We start from the raw sequence: 22145 nt of genomic DNA, 5'->3' as shown, positions 1-22145 counted from the left end.
AACTTTAAAGTTTGGCCAGTGTCCCGTCCTTTAACGTAAGGGAGGTGGGATGTATGGGCTATACCGCAGCCAGCCACCAGGGGGTTAATCGAGATGGCTTGGCTTCACTTTACTGGAGAAGTCATGTCATCCAACTTCATATACAGTCTGAGATTTTATTTTATTTCCCTAATATTTTGACCTTTAATCTTTGTTAAACCTTCAACACTGACATTTTACCCCAGTCACACTGGCCTTGAAATCAAAACAATGGGCTGAAAGAGGCTGTGATGCTCCATGAAGCCGAGGGGAAGTGCAGAGTCAGGTGATAATTCTCTGTGGGGGGGCAATTCTCTAAAAGTGAACACGTCTCTCACTACACATGGTCATTTTACCCTTTGTTACAATATTGACTGTAGGTGCTTCTGACTTCACTTTAAGGATTGGGGGTGAATAAAAGGGGGATGTTGTCATGGAATATGATTTTGCTTTATAAGCACTCAGGTGTGAAACCATCAGAGTGAGCCATTTATTCCCCCCCGCCCCCCCTCGAAAGCTGCTCCTTCAGTTATCGCCGCGATTATTAATGAGATCGACATTTTCAATTATCCGTTTCCTGCCTTTACCCGGCTCTCGGAGAGAGCACGGCGAACGAACAGCTGTTAGCTTTGACAGGGCGGGGAGACGTGTGATCGCGAACAAAGAGGGCAGCATCTGCCTCTTTGAGGGATGGTGCGTTGCTTCCCATCAATATCTCCGCGAGGGCGTACCACTGCTGCAGCACATTTCCTCCAGGTGTACCTAATACAGTCGGACGCGACACAATGTACCGGTGTCGGCTAAGTTATGCAGACAGACATGTGATGTGTTCAATGCCTCCTCCTGGAACCTGAGCACTCGGCGTTACCCGAAATAACTCGGCTGTTTGATGCTCTTCAACGCCTCTATCCTTAGAAACGGGGCCATATATAAACATCGCTGAAGAACTTCTTACTGTATAGCAGCTCTCTCCCTGGGGTAATGTGGCAGATGTTAACTTCTTCCTCAGTGTACTACACAAGCCTGCCCGTGTAGTGACTGCTGGCACATTCACAACAGCCTTTCAGGGTTGTTCAACGTCTAGCGGAGATTTTTCAGTGACAATATGGGTCATGTGGAGGCATGGGGCCTCTTTTTATTTATTTATTTACTTTCACCAAGGTCAGTAGGTCTCTTTTGGCTCATGGCCTATTCAGCTGGGAGCTGCAATTAGGCCGTGAAACCATGTATCATACCGGGTTAGTCACCAGCCCCAGTCGCTCACCAGTACTATACATCACCCTTGGTAGCACCGCGCAGAGTATTTGGAAGGCCGCAGTCAGCCCACAGGGGAATCATTAGCTCATATGTAAATATGAGAAATGGATGCTGGTTTCACCTTGCCTGCCTGGATTGGAGGTGTAGCACCTCGGGAAAGACAAAGAAGGGTTACGTAGCCTAGCCACCGCTAACGCCTTGGGTTACGGGTGAGTCATGATCTTGCATGCTAACTGGGGAATAGCTAGGTCACCTGACACGCAAAGAGATTTAAAACAAACACACCAATGATGCTCTGTTTACTCAAAATAAGTGAGTGGAATTAGACGGCCGAATGCTTTGCATGACTATGTCACTGATTCTGTTTTGGTACAGTTGTTCGTGTGGCCTTCGCATTCCTATAGTGTCTGTGAGAGCGTGCATGCCCCGCCGCGGTGAAATAGCTTCACGCTGAGCTCAGTGGAGCGCACGTAGTTCGCCGAGCGCTGTTGTACATTCTCACTTTTGCACATCACAGGAGATGCAACAGCTCATTCTTCCTCGCTGGGCCACAGTGAGTCAAAGATGCAAATGCGGGCATTCATGCATGGAACCCCTGACCTCGGTCGGCAAGTCTGAAATTATGGAGCGGCCAGCATTTTCCACTCTACTAAAAGAACGTGAAACATGCAGTGACTGATTTGTATTCTAATTATTTATATATGTATTTACGTATATTTATTGGTGTGTGTGTGTGGGGGTCTGTGCAGGAAAAAAACCATCAACAGGGCTGACTTTTTGTCGTCTAGCTTGTAGGAGCAAAAAGAAAAAGGAAAAATGATGAGACACATCAGAGAGTGACAGAGTTAGTCTGAATTTCCATGCTGCCATTTCAGACAAGATTATATCTGGTGCGTTGAAGTCAGACAGTAAATTCTCCGTGCAGAGAAAATACGAGTTCAGAGTCTAAACTGTATCATCGGTGCACAGGTGTGCACGCACAAAGCCAAAGACACGTTTCACATCAGAACAGATATTGAAAAGGCTCCAGACGGCAGCAGGTTCCAGTGTTTGAGGGGAACGTGAAACATGTATCGCCGGAAAATTCAGTGTGACAAGCAACACAATGACACACTTCTTTTTTCACTGGATTGCTGCGCCGCCTTCATGTCCGTGTACGCTGCTGTCTGCGGCGATTACTCATGGCATCAATGTGCACTTTGTGGGGGGAGGGGGGGAGGGGGGGGGGAAGTGATGTACTTTGTTCATATTCCATGAGCCTTCGAGCATCGTGCGAGGCGGTCGGCCGCACGTACAGTGGAATACAAATCCCCCTAAACAGGCAATATAAACAATGATGTGTGTGTTTTTTTTTCTTCTTCCCTTTAATATAAATATCTATCTCAAGTTACCTGAGTGTCAACACTGTGCAGCTCTGCAGGAAATTTGCTCTGCACAAATCATATTTGGCCGTGAAAGTGAAGAGCAGCAAAAAAAAAAAAAACACTCCATCAGCTCCCATAAGCGTTTAGAAAAAAACTGTCAATAGTGTTGAAGAACCAATGTGTCACACAGCTGGGCCGATTTCCAGCGGCCCTTGTGTGTCGGGTGCTTCTGGGGTAAGGAGAAGGAGGGAGGAGGGGGGGGGACCAACAACAACAACAACAACAACTGGGCTGAGCTTGCGTCGTCCAAGCCGCGAGCCGCTCGAGTGGAACGTGCCGAAAAATAATTAGCACAATAACGTGGTGAAAGAGGGGGAAAAAATGCAACATGAGGAAATCAACTGTTAAGGAACATCTGAGGCCGAGACAAGCCGTGCCTACAAGCATATGCTCCTCCGGTGTTTTCAACAATGTTCAATTTTCCGTCCCTGCAGAAAAAAAGAAGAAGAAAAAAAAATGCCTCTATTTATAGAAGGAACCCAGTTATCTAACTTCAAGGATTCCTCAAGCCAGACGTGTGCTTTGCTCTTGTCATCAGGGCCGATTTAATAGACATATATATATATTTATATAACATACTCTCACCAATTAAACACTTTAACTGGTTTGTTTAACACACCAACAAAACTCCTCTCACGGAACAGTTTACACACCAACCAGCAGGGGAAACACCTAACTCCTCCTTGCTCCATTACATCCATGATTATTCATATCAAAGGGACAAAGCACACTGATTACCATGCATTCTTTAGTCTAACATGTAAATTTGCCAGATTTAGCCACGAAGGCTATAACTCAGATTTTATGAAAAGTTTGAAGTTACATGGGAATGGCTGAGCTCAACCCTCCAGTTTAAAAAGACAGTGTCCTCACGCGGCGCCGCCACCACCTCAGTCTGTCACTCAGCTGAAGTTCATTCAGTGGCATTTGTCGACAGCCCGTTGGCCACCGCTTCATATAATCAGGAGTCCTTAACGGTGAGGTGTAATTATCTGTACCTATATGGTCCTCCCACTCCGTCTATTCTGCTGGCGCTTGCAGCAGCAGCTCGCCTGAATGGGGGGGTATTTATACATGAAATTAAGGTGTAATTAAAATTGGTCCGGTGCTGAAGGGGCTGAGGGTGATTACGCTCATTTGCATAGTACACTGATTTCTTATTTTTTTTTAAACATTTTTATGCAGCCTCCACATTTACGACTGGTGCGAACACACATTTGAGACAGCCATCGTTTTTTTAATAATTCAAAGAAAAACCCGAACTTGGGGATGTTTATGAGAAGTGTTTATGCGTGATAACAGGTTGCATTCTCACTGTAACTCCAGGGTAAGACGAGCTGATTGACTCGCCAACGGTATGAGTCAGTAAAAAGTCTCAAGTCTAAATTTACTGCTTTATATTGACGGAGTGTAGCAGATGTTTTTCTTCTTCTACTTCTTCTCCTGAGTGAATTACCACCACATTGATCAACATAAGATTAGAATAGAAAATGGTGAGCAGGGAAAACCAAGATTCTTTGCGAGAATCTGATGAGAAATTACTGGAAGTGGACCCCGGAAAATAAACATGAGCATCCAGCTCATTTTTCACGGGCACCACGTTATCTAATTTGCTCCATCGGGCTTGTTTTGAGGCAAATGGGGGGCTATTATACGGGCTGCGGACCAAGGAGAAAACCATTACTTCTCACATTATCACTGGAAATGTGAGGGGGGGGGGGGGGGACTGAGCTCTGCCGCTTCATCCCGGTGGCAGGCCGAAGCCTCGGCGTCTCGTCCAGGTTGTAAATGGACCCCTCTCGGCTGATGCGCCATCGCGTCCTAAGCCATCCCTGATATTTGGTGAAGGGGATGTCATGGCTGCTCCAGCTGTCACCGGCACAGCTGTTCGCTTTCCCCTCGAGTGAGCCGAGCTGCCTTCGCCCCACGGCCTGATGGGACGCGTGCACGTACGGGGGCGGGAGTGTGTCCGAGCACAACGCTTGCAGGGACACTGGCAAGGTGTGCTAGCAAAAACAGCTCGTTCCAAGATGCAGGGACAGAAACAGCCGTGTAGAGTAAACTGGCAGACAGGAGGCTAGGAGGCAGTATCGCTACGTGTTTGAAATGATTCTTCTACCGAGGAAGATTTCATTGAGGTCTTGTATGATAGCTATGAAGCAACGTGTTTTGGGCGAATCTTCTGCTGCACCTTTTGCTTCTCGCTCCAAAAACCCTTTTGAGAGAACCTGGAGAGAAAGTGCCGCTGATGTATGCAAACGTGATTGATCCGTCCCCCCCCTTTGGCCTGGACAAGCATTTACTTCATCAAAAGCCTCTTCACACCACGCCTGTGTACCTCTTGAGGTCTAGGTGTCCAAAGCGCTGAAAGGGACCATATTGATCGCAAACTGAAACGGTCGGTTATGATGAATGGACACCCGCTAAATCAAATTCAGAGATTAATCGGCCGGCGGCGGTGTCATTAGGGCTTTGTGATGGGTGAATTAATATGGTGATTAAATAAGAGCTTGCTACTATGTCACCATGTCACTTCTGACAAGCTGACCCCGGATCAGCAGGCAATGGACTAAAAAGACACTTAATCATCTTCCACCTATACAGTGTCTCTGACCTTTGGCATTTACATGTATCATCTGTGGGTTTTCCTCACACTAGCTTGAGTCCGTCGGTCGAATGAAGAGAAACTACTCGCTCGGCCTCGCCAATTATTTCATTTGATTGTAATTAGGAAAAAAAAAGAGGAATCCCTGGATAAACAGAGAAAAGGAGCACAGCCATTGTGTTAGCTCCAACACAGCAGAATGCAAAAACACTGTGAACTGTTTTCCTGCATCTATATCGGTGGAGCTAATAAAAGTCTTCTTGGCTGGCAGGAAAATGCAAATGCTGACAAAAAAATCAATGCGCCCCGCTGCCAAATCCACAGACACCAGCGAGCAGATTTGGCTCGATTTTGCGAACACGCCATACATACACACACACGCACTCGCACACGGAGACAAATCTGTGATACACAGTGTCCCTGTGACCCTCGTGCTCCATATGGTCAAGAAGGGGGCAGAGAAAATAAGCACACAGCTCTGTGGTTGACTGCAGCTTGGCAGCCAGCGGAGCCCCGAGGTCCGCGGTGTTGAAGCAACACAGCGTTGGCCGGTGCAGCCCTCTTTTCCGTACCAATGCTCCTGTCCTGCTTCATATACTGTAGTGCGGTGGATAAACATGGTGGTTGCGGGGGGAAATAACAATGGCATTTTTTTTCTTTTTCTTTTTTTTCCTCTTTGGACTTAACCGTGCCTGATTTGATGCATCGTGAAAGAAGCAAAACGTAACATGCAGAAATCATGTGTGTACAAAGTGTGGGGCTACACACATGGACATCCACGTTGAATATACAACGAGGACGAACAGGAGGATGTTTAGAAATGAAAGAATTACAAATGGGTTTTGCAAAAATAAAGGTTCAGTTATATTTTCCTTGTCATAAATGCAGTTAAATGTAGTTATACCTAAATTGTGAGTCCAAATCCTGCCTACTACAATCTAATTTGCTATAATCTCAGCATTGAAATTTGAATCTTGAAAATATGATCTACATTCAGCAACAGCTTGGCCAGGACACTCCAGATTAATCCGACCTCATCTTTTATCGGAGCTACTTTCCACTAAAAGCTCTTTTGGAAACTGTGATCTGGGTCAACCGACCGTTTTTGACCCCGATCAAAACTTAAGCTATTGCTGAAAATATACAATATGCTCTCAGGGATTGAATGCGGCGCGTTTTCAAAAAAGGGCATCCTCTACAAGGATGAACAAAGTCACCGCTGATCCTCAGTGGAGCTGAAAACACCCCTCTCCACCATCATCAATGGGGAGGAAGTGTGTTCACTTTTGTCAAAACACACGCAGCCGGCAGCGAAAGCTTTTATGTCTTTGTGTGAGTTTTGACAGTGGCCCAGAAACATTTCCCAGTGTCACCGGTCGGTTCCGCCAGCGGAGGCCACACGGGCCACTTACCACAGACTACTTTAGGGGGCCTGCCGTGACAAAAAAGATCATCACTCTCGAAGCGGGTCATCGCATGACCCTCTAAAATGTTTTGATGTGTGAAGTGATGTTATTGTGGGGACAATATTCATAGAGTGGTCGTTCACATGTGGCCATCTCTTCCAAATGGCTTCCTAATTTGGGTGGACAGGTCGGCCGTCGTGCCACCCGCAGCACCGTGATGCATTTGACCAGGGATAAAAGTGAAATCAATTTCCCCCTGGTCGCTCTGCGGGGGCCTTTTCAATGGGCCCTGTGTATGTGCCCGAGGGAGCACTTACTCCACTTCCGCTGACCTCTTTGTCCTTTCCCCTATGAGCATATCGCCCCCATTGAAATGATAACTGCTTTTCAATCGGTGGTCAAAACAACCAGGCACGCTTTTGTCAAAGCCCCACCGGCTCTGGAAGCACTTAATCACAGTTACCAGGGAAATAAATTCTAGGCAGTTATCAATTTGCGACCCGGAATGGGAATTGTTCAGAAATCAAGCTAAATGCTGCCCGAGGACCATTTTGTTGTGACGTGTCCGCTGGTGGACCACCCACGTCCTTCCTGTGCCATGACCTACAAAGTCAATGGGATGTGTGAAGGGTAGAGCAACTTTACTAACTGTACCAGCTAAAGCATTTCCATATATGTACAAAGTTGAGCTTGGCATGTAACAAACACAATCCATTTTCAAACTTTCTGTCATACGCAATTGTAATTCAATTACTGTACCACCAAGGAGGCTCGGAATCTGCCGCAGAATGGCTTGCTACGACTCACTGCTTTGGGTAATGATGTTTTCCTTGCTCGGAAAATGAAATATAATATCATTAAATAGAGAGATGCAGAATGAAGTGCTGGCAGATCCATCTCGGGTGCCTGCTCAATCTGTCTGTGGGTGCTGAGAGGCTCCCCCGGTGACAGATCCAGCTCATCGTCGAAGCATCCTGCTCGCGGAAAATCTGGGAATACGGCTCGACACTTTCAAAAGTTGTGTGTTTGTCTTTGCGTTTGTATGTGGGAGCAAAGACCTTTATAAAGATCTGTAGACCTGGCTGCACACCTTCCGTTTTCATCCATGTTCACGCATGTTCAGTTGTTCAATTTGCACCTGTCAAAGGATAAAATCACCCCTGAACACAGCTATCAGCCGCGATTGAAATGTTCTGAAAGGAGACAGCCGGGAATTCCAGTATTTGCACTAACCCCCCCCTAAGATAATATTTGCAAATGGCACCGGTGCTTTTAGCTCTAAATAGCAGTTAAGCGGGACTGAGGAGGGGGGGGAATGAAGGGGAGAGGCGGCGTGGAAAAGCTTTGATGTTGTCACGCATGATTGTGCGGAGAGGCGTCCTCGGGCTTGTGTCGAGTGTGTTGATTTAGCGCGTGCTGCAGAGACGAAACTTCCGACAGCTACTCGTGCTGCACGGGGCCCCGGTGCTCTGAGAACTAGAAAAACCTCCGTGACGTCCTTTATCGCCGGTGAGACTTCAGATACTTCAGACACGAGCGTCAGTTTTTTGCTCCACGATCGTGGCTCGACGCCCGTTTAATTACTTTACTTCGGCGGTGGGCTGAGCGCCATTAGGAGGAGGGCTATGGAAACGGGCTCGGAAGCAATTAAGAGCGCTAATGGCACTGACCACGCCAGCTCCGTATGTTTGTTCAAAAATTAACAGATAGATAATTAAATACCGCGATATAAATCAGTTTTTTTTCTTTCTTCTGTTGTAATAAATTCCTAAAGCAGAGGTCTTCAACAGGTGGTCCGCGCCCCCTAGGGGATCCGCGGTGGTACTGCAGGGGGGTCGTGAAATGATTGGTTGATTAATCAATTTGTTATATTTTTTATAATTTTTGATTTATTTTCCACAAATTTAAAGGTTTTTAAATATACATTAACATGCATCCGACATATTGAGAGGCTGATTTGACCGTCTGCCTGAAAACCTCCATCCGTCCAAGGTTAGATAAGTTGTGTGCTACTCATCAGGGTCCGACATTTCACCAATGTAGGATAATGTGTGCCATCCACAGATGGCTTGAGGATTCACTGTCTCTTCTACATGTATGTTTAAAATAAAAATATGAATATATGAACCCGGGCTATATTTGAATAGCTTCGTATTGAATGCACAATAACAGGGTAGCTGTGTTTATATATGGCATTAGGCCCAGTTTAATATAAAACACAATTTAAACAATATATATAGTAGGGGGTCCCTGCTCCATCTCTCCACCAGTTTGGGGGTCCTTGGCCTGAAAAACGTTGAAGACCCCTGTCCTAAAGTACCTTGAGTCCCTCTGGTAAGAATTGAATTACCATTATTGTTAATTTAATTTCAAAAGGAAGCTATGATGTCAGGTAAACTCAAAGCGAAACCATACGACGGTGATTTTTTTTTTTGGTGGCACACGTGAAGTCTCCAGGTGTCCGGGTCTCACTTGGCCTGTATCGCAACAGCAGGATGTTCCAACCATCTAACGGGACCGTGCACCTGAGCCCAGAACCCCGGAGCCAAACGATGTGGGGGGGCGTTTTTTTATTCTGAAACAGAATCCATGGATCGTGCAAGAAGGGCACTTAGGCGAAGGTGACAGATGTTCCCCCAGTATCAGACCCGGGAAATAAATAAATAACCACGGAGCGCAACAAATGAGTTGTGTCCACTCCATGTGGTGGACATCTGTGCCGTCGACTGCCTCTGGTTGTGGCTCGGGTCCCTTTGTTTTAGTGTCAAGCGATGATTTTGTTCTTTAAAAATAGAAAAAAATCTTCTCGCGTTTGAAAGAGCAAGATGTTAAGTTGGTAAAGTTAAAAGCATTCCCATCTATGTGTGCCTGTTCACGTGTGTTGGATCAAATTACAGGGGTATCTAATGTATAACAATGATAATCATTCATCTGTTTGACTGGGTTTTACCAGGTTACACAAAGAAATGGAAAAAATATTTTACAATCCTGAATAAAATGGTGAATTATGTCAAGGTAATGACTTTTATTTGAACACTTTAATGACGCCCGGTCCCCCTGTGATCACCAAAGTCACATGACCTTAGCTGAGCTTTAATTTCCCAGTGATGGGGAAATTCAACTCGAAGGATTTAATCTGCATGCTCGGCCTTATTTGCATCTTTTTTCCGAGCACTGGCTCCTTGTTTATTGCGCCTGCAAGTGCATGTGATGCACATTTGCCTAAACACTGGTCCGAGGCATAATGTAATCAGGGAATCCAGTCTCGACGTGCAGAACACCCCCAACATTTCGGAAAATGGGATTCGGCGCATTCTCATCAAACCCCTGGAATGAAAAATGAGAAATTATGGCCGTGGTATTTGCTAGAATAATATGCTCGCCAGGTGAATAATCACTGTGGCTGGAAGTGACAAACCAGTGTGCTGTCCCATAAATAAGATGGGAATGGGAGGGTGTGAAGGGGGGGGGGGGTATTTTTCCTCTAGAAGGGATTCTGCAGTTACTGCTCTGAAACATAAGGCCAGTGCCTTGTACATATAGATCCAAACAGAGGTTGTTTGGCACTATCCAGTGTTTTACCCAAAGTAAAAATGGTTCGAGATAAATCACATCTGTGATGACATGCATCCTCCAAACAGTGGATGTGGAATATACTTGGCGGAGGTTCGCTGACAGAGGATTGGACCCGGCTGAGCCACAAATTATTCCCTCGTAATTCAGCAGTTTTTTTGCTGCTAAAAGCTAAACACCATGTGTTGCTGCTTCTGCTCACAACTCTATCGATGGTTTTCAAGACCTGTGTGTTAATGGCAAGGCTCACGGTCCAGGGGACAGACGGCTCAGGGCTCTTGGAACCTGCAAACATGGCCAATTTGTAGGAGTATGCAATTTAAGGACAAGGTACATGTCACTTGTTTTGCAGGAATTTCATCAAAATGCCCAAAACTATTGACCCGATGGTGCAAAGGTAAACATTTAGGGATTATGGAGGTGTTAAGTGAACCAAACAAATGTCTGACAGGGTCACATTGCTATCTATAGAGCTATCCATTAGAATGGGCTACAATCTGAAAATGCACAATACCTTTCCATCCTTAGATGTTATTAATCTTACAGATTTATAAATCTACACCTATTTCAATTTAATTCATGATCTGAAATTGCAGCCACACGTGCGATGCAGATTTTCACTACATGAGTCCCGCTGGTTCATGACATGGTCTGAAAGAATATTGTCATTAACGTGTCGGTGCTTGTTTATCATTCTGCTCATATACTCGATGTCTCTCCAGTAATTGGAGACTCCCCCATCAAGGGTTGATGTCAAAACATGCACACCTCGACTTGCAAATCCGATAAAACCAGATTTTACTCAGATAGCGATCTCATCTCCCGCTGTTATTCGCAAGATATCGCCTGGCAGTCACGTTTTTCGAAAGGGGGTCGCGACCTTCAGAGCCGCCGCTTCGTGATGGAGAGAAACCAGTTGAACCAGTGAACCGCGTCCGAGGGGTTCAATAAAGGACTTCCTCCAGCCTGTTACTCTGTCAGAACAACAGATTGATAGGAAAGCTATATTGGGTTCGCGTCTTTGAAAAGCCACAAAGGGGGCAGCTTGAAAGGGTGGAGGGGGGATAGGATTACGTCCTCTTGTGATTCCGCAGCGCTTACACGAGTCTTAAACTGGTGGATGATTTCCTGATATCTCCTTTTTCACACCGAAGAGGTCAAAAGGAATCCAGCGAATCCCAAAAAAGAGCGGTAATGCTTTCGGTGGGGTCCGTTTCTTAAACTAGATAAAGTGTGTCGTCGGGGGGGGAAAAGAAAAAGCCTTGTTTCTCATTTTCCGGGGAGGTTTCCTTTCAGCCACGTCGGCCTTATCTCCCGTCCGCAGCCAACTGTATGGTCCGACGCCGCCTTGATACGACGCGAGTCAGATAAACTTGACAGATCAACTTTCCCGATAGCGGCCGAGCCAATAAACAACCTGGGCCTCTAATCTGATAATCCACCGGTGAAATATTAGGCGCGGGGAGTATTATTGTGTTGTCACTCTTGCTTACAGGGTCACATGGGCTTCAGACGCCCGGGGAGGTGTCACATCTCAGCAGGTGAGGTGCGGAGATAAGACCGACTCCGGGACAAACCGCAATTATCACAGGGCGTTAATGAGAGAGGGCAACAACTCTACAGGAGGGCGGCTTTGGATCTGAATGGGCATAGATTTGATCCAAGAAATAGTCCGTGTCAATCAACAGAATGACACTAGTTCTACTTCCATGTTCCTTTTTCGTATTAGTGAAGTTTTCTATTTCTCCGACACGACGGTTTTCAAACTTAAATTACGGGGAAACGTTCAATATCTAAATCTCTCATTTAGGCTATGAAAGACAAAAACAGAGCCCACATTGTCTCCCTCTCATTGCAGCGGAGGAGGCAACCCGGCGTCTTTGTACATTTCCGAACCTGATATTAACCACCCGGGCGGCTCGGTGCAACGCGCTCGCCCGCTATCTCGCCGGGGATAGCCAGGGAGTTGGAGTAATCCAAACATTCTTCAAACTGCAATTTATTTTCCCCGAGTTGTAATTATAGTCTATTAAAATGCAAATGATGTCAATGGCGGCGCGGTGCTAATCACTCAGTGTCTGTTTACGGGGGCAGTACAGCCACATTAAGAGAGGCTCACACGGTGGAGACGGGGGGATGAGCAGAGAGCTATCGGCATATAAAGATGCTCGGACCACGTGGTGATAAATACATTACATTTGGTGCATTGTTTGAGATTTAAGGGACTTGCACCACCAAAAAATGACAATAGACCAAATTTAGCAACGTAGCTAATCATTGATGCAAAGCACACACAAATAAAACCATTCCTTCCAGATCAAACTACATGTAGATCATATAAAATGAGTTTCAGATCAGATCTCTGTACGATGACATGTTTATTTTGGCCTTAAACTCTTTCTTAATCCAGTCTCGATTTGTCCATGAGAGTGCACGTTGCGGTGTGGAGCCATCGGTGAGGTCCAAACCTACAGATTTCCTGCTGGGTGAGGGGGGAGCTCCTCAGTTAAACATTTGAGGTCAATAAGGATCCAGCTCCTCAGTGTTTTATTCATGACTGTATGAATATGTTCACGCATGTTAAACTACACATGGGTCCTGTTGAGTGATCGCCGCTCGAGGGCTGATCTCACGGAATAATGAATGTGATGAGAGTTGAATTGCATTTTGCGGCGCCAGCAAAGCTACCGCGCACGTGCGTCCTGGCGCCACGTACGGGGGGTGGGGGGGGGGGTTTCGGCCCGCCGCTATTTCCTCCCGGTGTTTACACATGTTTAGGTTCTGTGTTCCCCGTCACTTTTGCTATGCATTACGTCGAGCGGGGATTAGAGTTTATCTGTCGCACTGTTGACCGTATGCCGTGACAACAACCTCGTGCACCCCTTATCAGAGCTGCTGACAAGGCATGGTGGGATTAATAACCCCCCCCCCAAAAAAAAAAAAATGAGATGCAGCCCAACAATGCAGAACTTTCAAAGCAAAAATGCATGTTTTGTACATATTTAGCGGGATCATGTTTTGACGTGCAGTCTAACGGGAGCGCTGCAAGAATGAGCATTGCTTAGATAACGCTGCATGCATGTGAGTCAAACAAACTGTTGCCCCCCCCCCCCACACCCCTACACTTAACAAATTGAGCCGCAACAGTGGAGTGCTTTCATAATCACTGGCGAGAGGATTTGGGAGAATATAAATAGCACTTTCAGTCGATCGATACTGTCATCCCTCCTCCATCGGCTCACATTCAGAGCGCGAGCGGGGTAATAACGGACGACCAGTTGGACACACTCTGCAGCAGTCTGTTTGATGGTACGGGCCGGTGTCCCCTCGGGGGCCACGGTCTCCGGCCCGCTGATGAATTCATCTTTTACCTACCGTCCCCCCCCGTTGGAGTGCACGCCAATGAGTGAGGGACATTGACTTTTCATTAAGGAGATCACCGCGTCGGGGGAAAGTGAATTCATTTTCGGGGGCTTGAGAACACAAAGAGCGAGTCAGCCCGAAGGCCATGACACGCTGAGAGCTGATGGAGCGCTGTCGTTGACTAATGGAGCTCGACCGCTCCCTCAGGTGGAACACATACACAGGTGTCAAGATGCAACATGCAAAGTCGAGGCCTCTGCTTTTTATTATTAGCCGGCGTGTGCCGTGGTGGGGCTTCAACTGCTTGATGCTCTCTAACCGTTGGAGTGCGGAAAACATTAAGAGTTTTCGACCCACCTCATACCTGTACATGAGAGTTACTGCATTTGGCAGGTGCTTGAGGCAAAAACATCCGCAGTACTTTTAATGTGTTTTATATATCGTCACAACTGCGGCTGCTGTGCTTATCTATTTATTTTTTATCTTGTCCCCATCCAAAGAAAAAACAGAGGCTCGGCATAGTTATCCCATTAAATGCGTTCCCTTTAATAAGCCATAGAATACATATCAGTCGTCTGTCTAAGTGCCGGGGGAGATCAGTGTTGTTTATGGACCCAAATTCATGATGGTCCGGGAAAAAAAAATGTCAAGGGGGGTCACACTCCTTCCACCTTCCCGCCCCATGCAAAGCTCTTCCCGCTTCCTGCCTGTAAATTTCATCAAGGTGAGCTCAAGTGTTTACCCCATTAATTTATTTCTGCTAAAGCCAGGGCACTGACCCATAAAATGAGCTAAGATAATACTGACCTTAACATGGTCTTCTGCACATGGAGGTAATTGCTAAGGCTCCAGATCAATCATTATTGACTTGCCAGGTCCCCCCCCCCCCCCCCCCCCCCCTTCTTCCACGCACACACACATCCCCCCACTCACTACTACTGAGTGTGTAAAATTGGCTTTAGACGGATGGGGGACATATCCATGATAGTTTAACCTTTATCTGGCTAACATGTTCACTTATCTGTACAATTATAGATTTTGCCAGTCAGGCTGTTTTGCGGGGGAAATCTGTTGAGTATTAAAAGACGGGAGTGTGTGTGTGTGTGTGTGTGCGTGTGCGTTTGCACATCAAATCAGCCGTGACATTAAAACTGGCAACTTGTGTTATCGTTATGGCTGATTGGTGTATTTTGTAGTATAGGCTAATTGTGGATTGTGTTGTTTTTTTTGTGTGTAGAAGACTGTAAACAACATGAGATATTTGTCGGTGCATATAGGCACGGACGTCATATGAGGCCTTGTATGTTTTGACACACATCAAATCAAGAGAAATGTAAAAAGCTGATACTGAGCAATAACATTTCAACAATAAATTACCGTGAAAACAAGTGTGTCAGACGCTCGCACACACACACACACACACACACACACACCTTTATACACAATTTCTGTGTACTCCAAGGCATTTGATTTCTCTTAAATTTGTCAAGGTAGGGCCGCAGACTTAGCAGGCATTTCCATCTCGACTTGATAAATCTCACAATCTTCTTTTCCTTGCCACACTGAAGTAATTTATTTTCCATCTCTCCGAGCTATATTTTCCAGTTAATATTTCTTCTTTTTTTTCTTTTTTTCTTCACGCAACCTGACAAAGGATGCCACAAGGGATGATAAGAATTCTGAAACCTTTGCACCCTCGCTGTAGATACAGGATTTACCTTGACAATTTACCGAAGGACCGAGACTTCTCAAAACAACCATGACACTCAAAGCAACGCCCATGTGTGTTAAATACAAGCTATACATTGTACTTTCCAAATTAGTGTTATTGCTATATATTACGAGTTTTCTTTTTACCTGCACCATCTGGTGAGAAACGACAAAAAAACACAACACATGCTACAAATGCGTTTGCCCTCCAGTAAAGATCACACCGACTTTCTGACTAGAATCTCTATTTATAGCTTCCAAAACAGCAAATCCACGATTGTGTCACTCAGACCTATTTTCATACCCAGCAGCCAAAAAAGATCATCATTCACATTCCACAACTGTGCTCTTGTTTTGTCTCCGGATTACGATGGGGGGGGTGCAAAATCTAAGTATTAATGTGTGTGTGTGTGCGCGAGAAAACTCTGATCTCGCTGATTTGCAAAGCCCTGTGTTATTGTGCAGCAGAACCAAATTACATGTTTCTTGAGTGATGGGTAGCGGCATCCTTCTGGCTATTCAACTCGGGGCCTTAATTTGAATTTGATAAGATTTCATTCCGAGACATTGTTAGGCTAATGTAAATTTGGAGGGGGGGAATTGGAGGGCCTAAAACTGGCTTAACTTTGATGAGGTGTTAATATCTAATATCAAAAGCAGATAAAAACCCTTATTAGCCCCAGTGGTCTTGCTGGAGTGGGAACTTATTATGCGGCGGAGATGAGACGGAGGCAGATGAAGTAATAACACAGCGGAGGGGCTTTGTTACGTGTCCTTAAGCTTTCCGACGGGGTCAACTTAATTTGGTGACTTCGGCGCGGAGGGGGTTTTTACAAATGCACCGACGTGCCGACATTGTTTGAGCGATCTAATTCAGACGCCGCTATTTGGTGGACCGTCACATCTGGGGGATTACAGTGTCTCGAGCCAGAGGCGGTTTGATAATCGTTGTCATTTCAGGAGTCGTGTGCCCTTCCCAGCTTTGGAAGGTTTTTTCAGGGGGTCTTCTAGTTCAGTCAAAAGCGGGCGAGATTAGTTGGCCGCACTCCTTTCAAGAACAGTGTTTGTGTGGTTTGGAGTTTTTAATGGTAAATGGTAAATGGTTTTGTATTTATATAGCGCCTTTCTAGTCTTGATGACCACTCAAAGCGCTTTACAGCACAGTTTTACATTCACCCATTCACACACATTCATACATACAGTTTATCTATTCGCAGCACTTTGTTATTCTATGGGGGGGCATTCGGGGTTCAGCATCTGGCCCACTTCGGCATGCAGATGGGTCAGACTGGGGATCGAACTGCCGACCTTCAGGTTGGAGAACGACCACTCTACCCCTCAGCCACAGCCGCGAATGTTTCCCTTCCCGCTGGAAGGAGTGAAAGTTCTTTAAATTTTGTTTTGACGGGGGGGGAACCAGGTGACCACGCTTTGCCGCCATTTAACGGTCACGAGGAATAACACGCATTGTGAACTCAAAGTAGCTGTGAAATGATAAACAGGGGTCGTTGGGGCTGGATTTCAGACGCCCACGTGTATTAAATTGTTTAAAAAAACAAGTAAAAAAGTATAGTCCCCTTATAAGGGATGGTGTTGTCTGTCGGTGCATCTCTTCAGATATAAATGAAGGTTTATGAACACTGCAGACTTGTGAGACGTTGTAAACCACCTCTCCGGAAAAGCACCAAGTAAGCACAGCGCTTGCTTGCCAACAATCAATGCCTCCGGACCGAGAGGAATGAGCCTGCGACTCGCCGACTGAGGGACGGCGTTCAATACCGAACGCTCGCCCCTAAACAAGTCGGGAAAACACCTTGGGTTCCAGCACTATGTCCCATTGATTTCTATTCAGCTCAACACGGATTCTACACCATTTAGACATTTAATTCCCTTTCAAGCAAAGTCATTACACAGCCGAGGCATTTAATTAAGCAATCACGGCAGCGCAATCTGAATGATTCAGTGTCTAAACGAGAGGGGGGGGGGGGGGGCAAGTTGGCAGCGGCGGAATGTGGGCCAAGGCGGCCTTACGGTGCGGTTCGGGGAACGAAGCTGCTTCTCGAGAATTTTAAGATATTAAAGGGGAAAAATCAGGAGAGAGACTAAACCCCCCCTCTGAACAACACTTCCCCCCGAATCCAAAGCCCCAAGAAAACTCCACACAGTTGCACTTTTAATTAAGTGTGTAAAAGGAGTCTCTCAGGTGGAAAGAGCCAGGTATTCATGGCTGACCTATTTGCTCTGCGAGGGAAACATCATATTTTTATTTGGGCACAGATGTGTCTGAGGATGTGCTGCGGAGGTGTTGTCACCTCTCCACGCCTCTGTGAACAGGGCAGAAGTTTATTATGTCCGGATGTGGCCTCTGTGTGCTTGGTTTGATTTCCTCCCCCCCCTCCCCAAATGAGCTCAGCTGTTGTGACATTGAATTTCCTAAAAAAAAAAAAAAAAAGTTCATTGTTGGGTCGGTCAGCGCTGCCTGCTGTGGATTTCATTGTGGACTTTGACTAACTGCAAATGCAGGACTTTTCTTCAATTTTGGAACGTTCGAATCATCACGTCTTTTCTTAAAAGTTGCTGATTGCCTTGCCACGGCGTATTAGCAGTGTTTATCGAAAAACAATTACCCGGCAAAATAGGAAAAGCAATATTTTTTGCACTTTGCGATTTCATTCATTAGACGATTCCCATTAACAAGCTGCAGAACTCCTGCAAGCCGACAGAAAATGCACAATTAAATCCATGTCCCGTTGAAGTGGCGCGGACAAACAATGGGAATGAGTTTATGGTCTCAAATTACAAATTGCAACAAATTTAAGTCTCTGGTAAATGGAGAATTAATTTCATGGCAGGTTTGTTAGGAAGCAAGAAATCATCCTCAGTAAAACACTGTGCTGGGTTCATGCTTTCCACCACCTCCGCTGTTCTGTGTGATTCTGCTTCACCCTCCATCTTGTCGCGGCAGGTGTGCAGGTGGCAGCGGCACCCTTTGTGGCTGGTGCCGCAGTGTGTTGGTGTCTTTAAACCATTTGTCCCCAGTCATGTTAGGTGGCTCAACACAACACATTGTTTTGATTTCTTGTTTAAATGTGAATCATGAAGCTCGGTCTGTGAAAAGCACTTTAACGCTTTCTCGGTGAGAGTTAGATGAAGTGATGGAAAGCGGCTGCTTCACTCTCTCCTGGCTGTTTGACAGTGTGTCACCTTGGCGCTGCCCCCGGGTCAGATCCCTTTGAATTTGAGTGTAATTACGCCACCACTCAAATTTGCCTTGGATTTTTTTTTCTGTCTCACAGTTACATCTCAAGCTAGAAAAGGGAATCCTGAAAAATAAAACACATCCCACAAAGCTACGAGCATATGAAGGGGCACCTGCCAACTGCAGAGCAATTAACAGACACTCATAAGCTTTTGTATTATACACAAATATAATAATAATACTGTGAATATGGAATCCACATTACTTTTGATGATGAAATATACGTCTTGTTTGATAATGACACCTTGGTGTTTTTTTGCATTTTTCCAAAAAACTCGATATTTTCCCCAGACGTGAACTCTGACATTCTAAACTCCGACTACAGATGTTAATCAAAGTCAGAACTTAATCCCGGCCCTGATAAGATGCTCTATTTAACGGGCTGTTTTTTTTTTTTTTTTTTATAGCGGGGGGCTCGATCAGGTGAAATGAAGAGGAACTGATTGCTTGTGGTGATTGTGCTGATTACATTTTAAATTTAAAAACTTTCCTCCTTGCACATGATTCCGAACAGTTTTCCAGACAATGACAGAGCAGGCTCAGTAAATGCCAAGGTCCCTGCAATCACTGACGTGGAAGGGGGGGGGGGGGGGGGGGGGGGGGGGGATACGAAATTTTTTATTTCTCCCTTTAAGTTACAGAGCTGTGACTGGGTGGACAGAATGAATAGAAACCAAAGAAGTCCTCCTTACAATGATTTCATATGATCCTGTTTACGTGGTCGTCACCGCAGCATTAATCTTTTCAAAGTTAAATAAAACAATCATGTCCTGTCGGAGGGAGAGTTCAGCCTGCCTGACCTTCTCTTATTCCGACTAGGGGCAGAATCCACAGTGACTGAGAATCCCTGTTGCAATTTCCCCCCCTAGTCCAAACATTATGGATGCTTGTGCTACAGCTGTCATATAAATGACATTTGAAAATATACGATGAAAGGCATTTGCATGAAATACGGCACAGGATGAAGCATTAGCATAATGGGAGGGGGGGGGGGGGATTTGCAATTGTGTCCATTCGCCTTTTCTCGAGGGATGACAGATCATGTTGTGTACGTACACTACAACGGACAAATCCCTGCATAAGCTACGAACCCACAATTTCAAAATCTAAATAATTTGGTTTCTTTTTCTAAGATAAGGAGAATGTGTTTGAGGCACATGCACACAGCACTTAATGCAGATCCAGTGGGCGTTCGGTCCAATCACTATTTTTAAAGCATGAATAACCTCGTGCTGTTAAAAAAGATCACAAGAGGACTGAGACTAATCTAAGATATCACACCGACGTGAAACCTCCTTCACTGACGAGAAGGAAAAGAAATGCGGGGCTCGCAAATCGTTTATTACAAAAAAGAAAAGAAAGAATCACATCAAGTTTTTGTGAACTTTTGAGTCCCAGTGGGTTTAATATCATGGCAGAGATATCAATTTCAATGCGTAAAAATTGCTCTTGATCTTCTCTTCACATAATCTATCTGTTCCAAATTCGTTCTCCAAAAGATCTGCGTGTTGCTCTGACGCCGCAGATTAAAGAGCTGACAGCAAACTCTGACTATTTGCCACTGTTTTACACAATTCAATACAAGCAGTCGTTGTTTCAGTGTGGATGTGAACCAGAGACAATATCACCTGTGGCATCTGTCGGCGTAAATCCCGAGAACAGCAGTTTGGAAATCACTACAGCCTTAATATTAGAGGAGGAAATCAATGAAGTGCGTACTCCTGTGACAAAGCATCACGTCTTACTGTGCGGTTTATACTGTAGGTTGTGCAGCACCTGCAATATAAAATGTCTAAACCTTATGTGCATGCAATAGCTTTGCTCGCTGGATTTCTTGAAGCATTTCCATCGCTTTTCAAAACGGTTTCCTCTCTCATTTATTTTGCGGGAGAGGAAATAAGTGGAGTAAAGAAGTGTGAGATCAGAGGAGAGACTGTCTGAGCTCAATCACATCCAGTGTCAGAGAGAGAGAGGCAGAGGCAGAGAGAGAGGCCGCTGATTCACGTATAGCTCAGACAAAAAGGCCTTGTGTGTGTGTCATGTTGTTGAACGTGACCTTCCCGAGGTGAGGACGACAGCTCGCGATGCTTTGTTTGAAACGAGACCAGATGATCCAATTCGCTGAGGCGCCGCTAAAAACATTGGGGGGGCAAACGTAATCAGCTTGACACACGTGAACTGGATTAGCCGGAGTTAGCGGTGCCGCGAAAAAACACGACAGACGAGCGTTGTAGATGCGAGATTGTTTGAGCAGGGTTCACGACGCTGGTCCGTGAATATGTTATTCTCCTCTTACACGTTAGCATGTTCTGTATGTCTGCTTGCTGCAAGTGTGCATTTTAAGTCGTGAATAACACATATTGGCCCTTTAGTGTTTGGTGTTATGATATTAGCTGGAAAACATAGGGAGCTTTAACAATAAGCAAATGAACTGCATGTGTATATCAACAAATTGAAGCTTTAACGAGGCCAATATAACAAATGCATGTGCTATAGAAGCAACCCCAGACACAGTGGTTTAGTTTTGTACGCTGTAATGGATGTTGAAGAAAACTGAGCAGTGACGTCATTGGGGGCAATTTCAATATGCAAGATATTTTTCCCACATAGTCCATTTCCATTTCTCTGTCCTCATCACCTCTACCAGTATTTTAGATTTGATTTATAATCTCCCATCATAAAACCATGGACCTGTAAAGACAATCCACAGAAGAAAAGTAGAATCCTCGGAGAGGCCTTACCTTGAGGTCGAAGGTGTGAAAGTCATGGAACATTCTCTCCCCTGAGACCTGTGACAGAGCAGGGGGGGGGGGGGAGAAATGAGACGTCAGTCATGATTAGGCCACAGTGCAATTACAGAGCAGCTCCGGTGACAGTGATTGATCAATGAGGAACTCCCTTAATGAAGACAAGGACTCAGGGGCTCCCAGTAGCAAATTGGCAAAAGTAAGTAGTGGGAGAGTAGTGTCCCAGATTGCTAAGGCGCTTAGAGGATCGGCCTGTGGGCGGCTGCTCTTTGGTAACAGCGGAAACACAGAACATGCAGGTGTGGGTCTGATTTCATACAGTTAGAATAGAAGCTGGACTGAAGCGATGTTAGGAAGTTAGATGATTATTATACCACCGTGGACAGAACTTCCTGCAATAGTCGCAGATCGATTTATTCCTACAACTAGAAAGAAGATCTCCTCATGACCCCTCAATCATTGATTCCAATCAGATGCCCATTTATTGATACGTATAAATAACTATACCTACTATATTTTTCATTACCGTTTTTCTGAACAACATTACTGAACCTATTTTCTTGAAACTTGGCAGTGTGGTGGGGTTTGGGCCCAAGAAGAACCCAGTAGCTTTTAAAGTGGTTTTGAATCAGGGGGGCAGATGGCTAATTGTTATAGAGCAATGTTTTCAAGAATTGGTTTCCATTTTGTTAGTGGAAATTACGTTTTACACAAGGAAGGAAATTAATTAACACGTTTGCATAAAATGCTTTTTGATGAAACAATCGAATAAATGAGTGTTGT

The 22145-nt window shown here is 45.3% G+C and overlaps 1 protein-coding gene and 1 long non-coding RNA gene across 2 annotated transcripts in view; one reads left to right on the top strand and one right to left on the bottom strand.

Annotated features, from left to right (window-relative positions):
- Positions 1 to 22145, bottom strand: part of LOC128429891 (receptor-type tyrosine-protein phosphatase delta) — a 335913-nt gene that overhangs the window by 150296 nt on the left and 163472 nt on the right. Inside the window, exon 8 of the mRNA XM_053415754.1 lies at positions 21357 to 21404. The gene's annotated coding sequence lies outside the window, so the exon portion shown is untranslated. The remainder of the gene's footprint in view (positions 1 to 21356; positions 21405 to 22145) is intronic.
- The window catches only part of LOC128429892 (uncharacterized), a 78092-nt gene that overhangs the window by 23138 nt on the left and 32809 nt on the right, over positions 1 to 22145 (top strand). The gene's annotated exons all lie outside the window — the stretch shown is intronic.

The sequence above is a fragment of the Pleuronectes platessa genome, chromosome 23 (genome assembly GCF_947347685.1).
Source record: "Pleuronectes platessa chromosome 23, fPlePla1.1, whole genome shotgun sequence".
Lineage (NCBI taxonomy): Eukaryota > Metazoa > Chordata > Actinopteri > Pleuronectiformes > Pleuronectidae > Pleuronectes > Pleuronectes platessa.
Note: the sequence above shows the minus strand (reverse complement) of the source record. Positions and strands in the feature narration are given on the sequence as shown.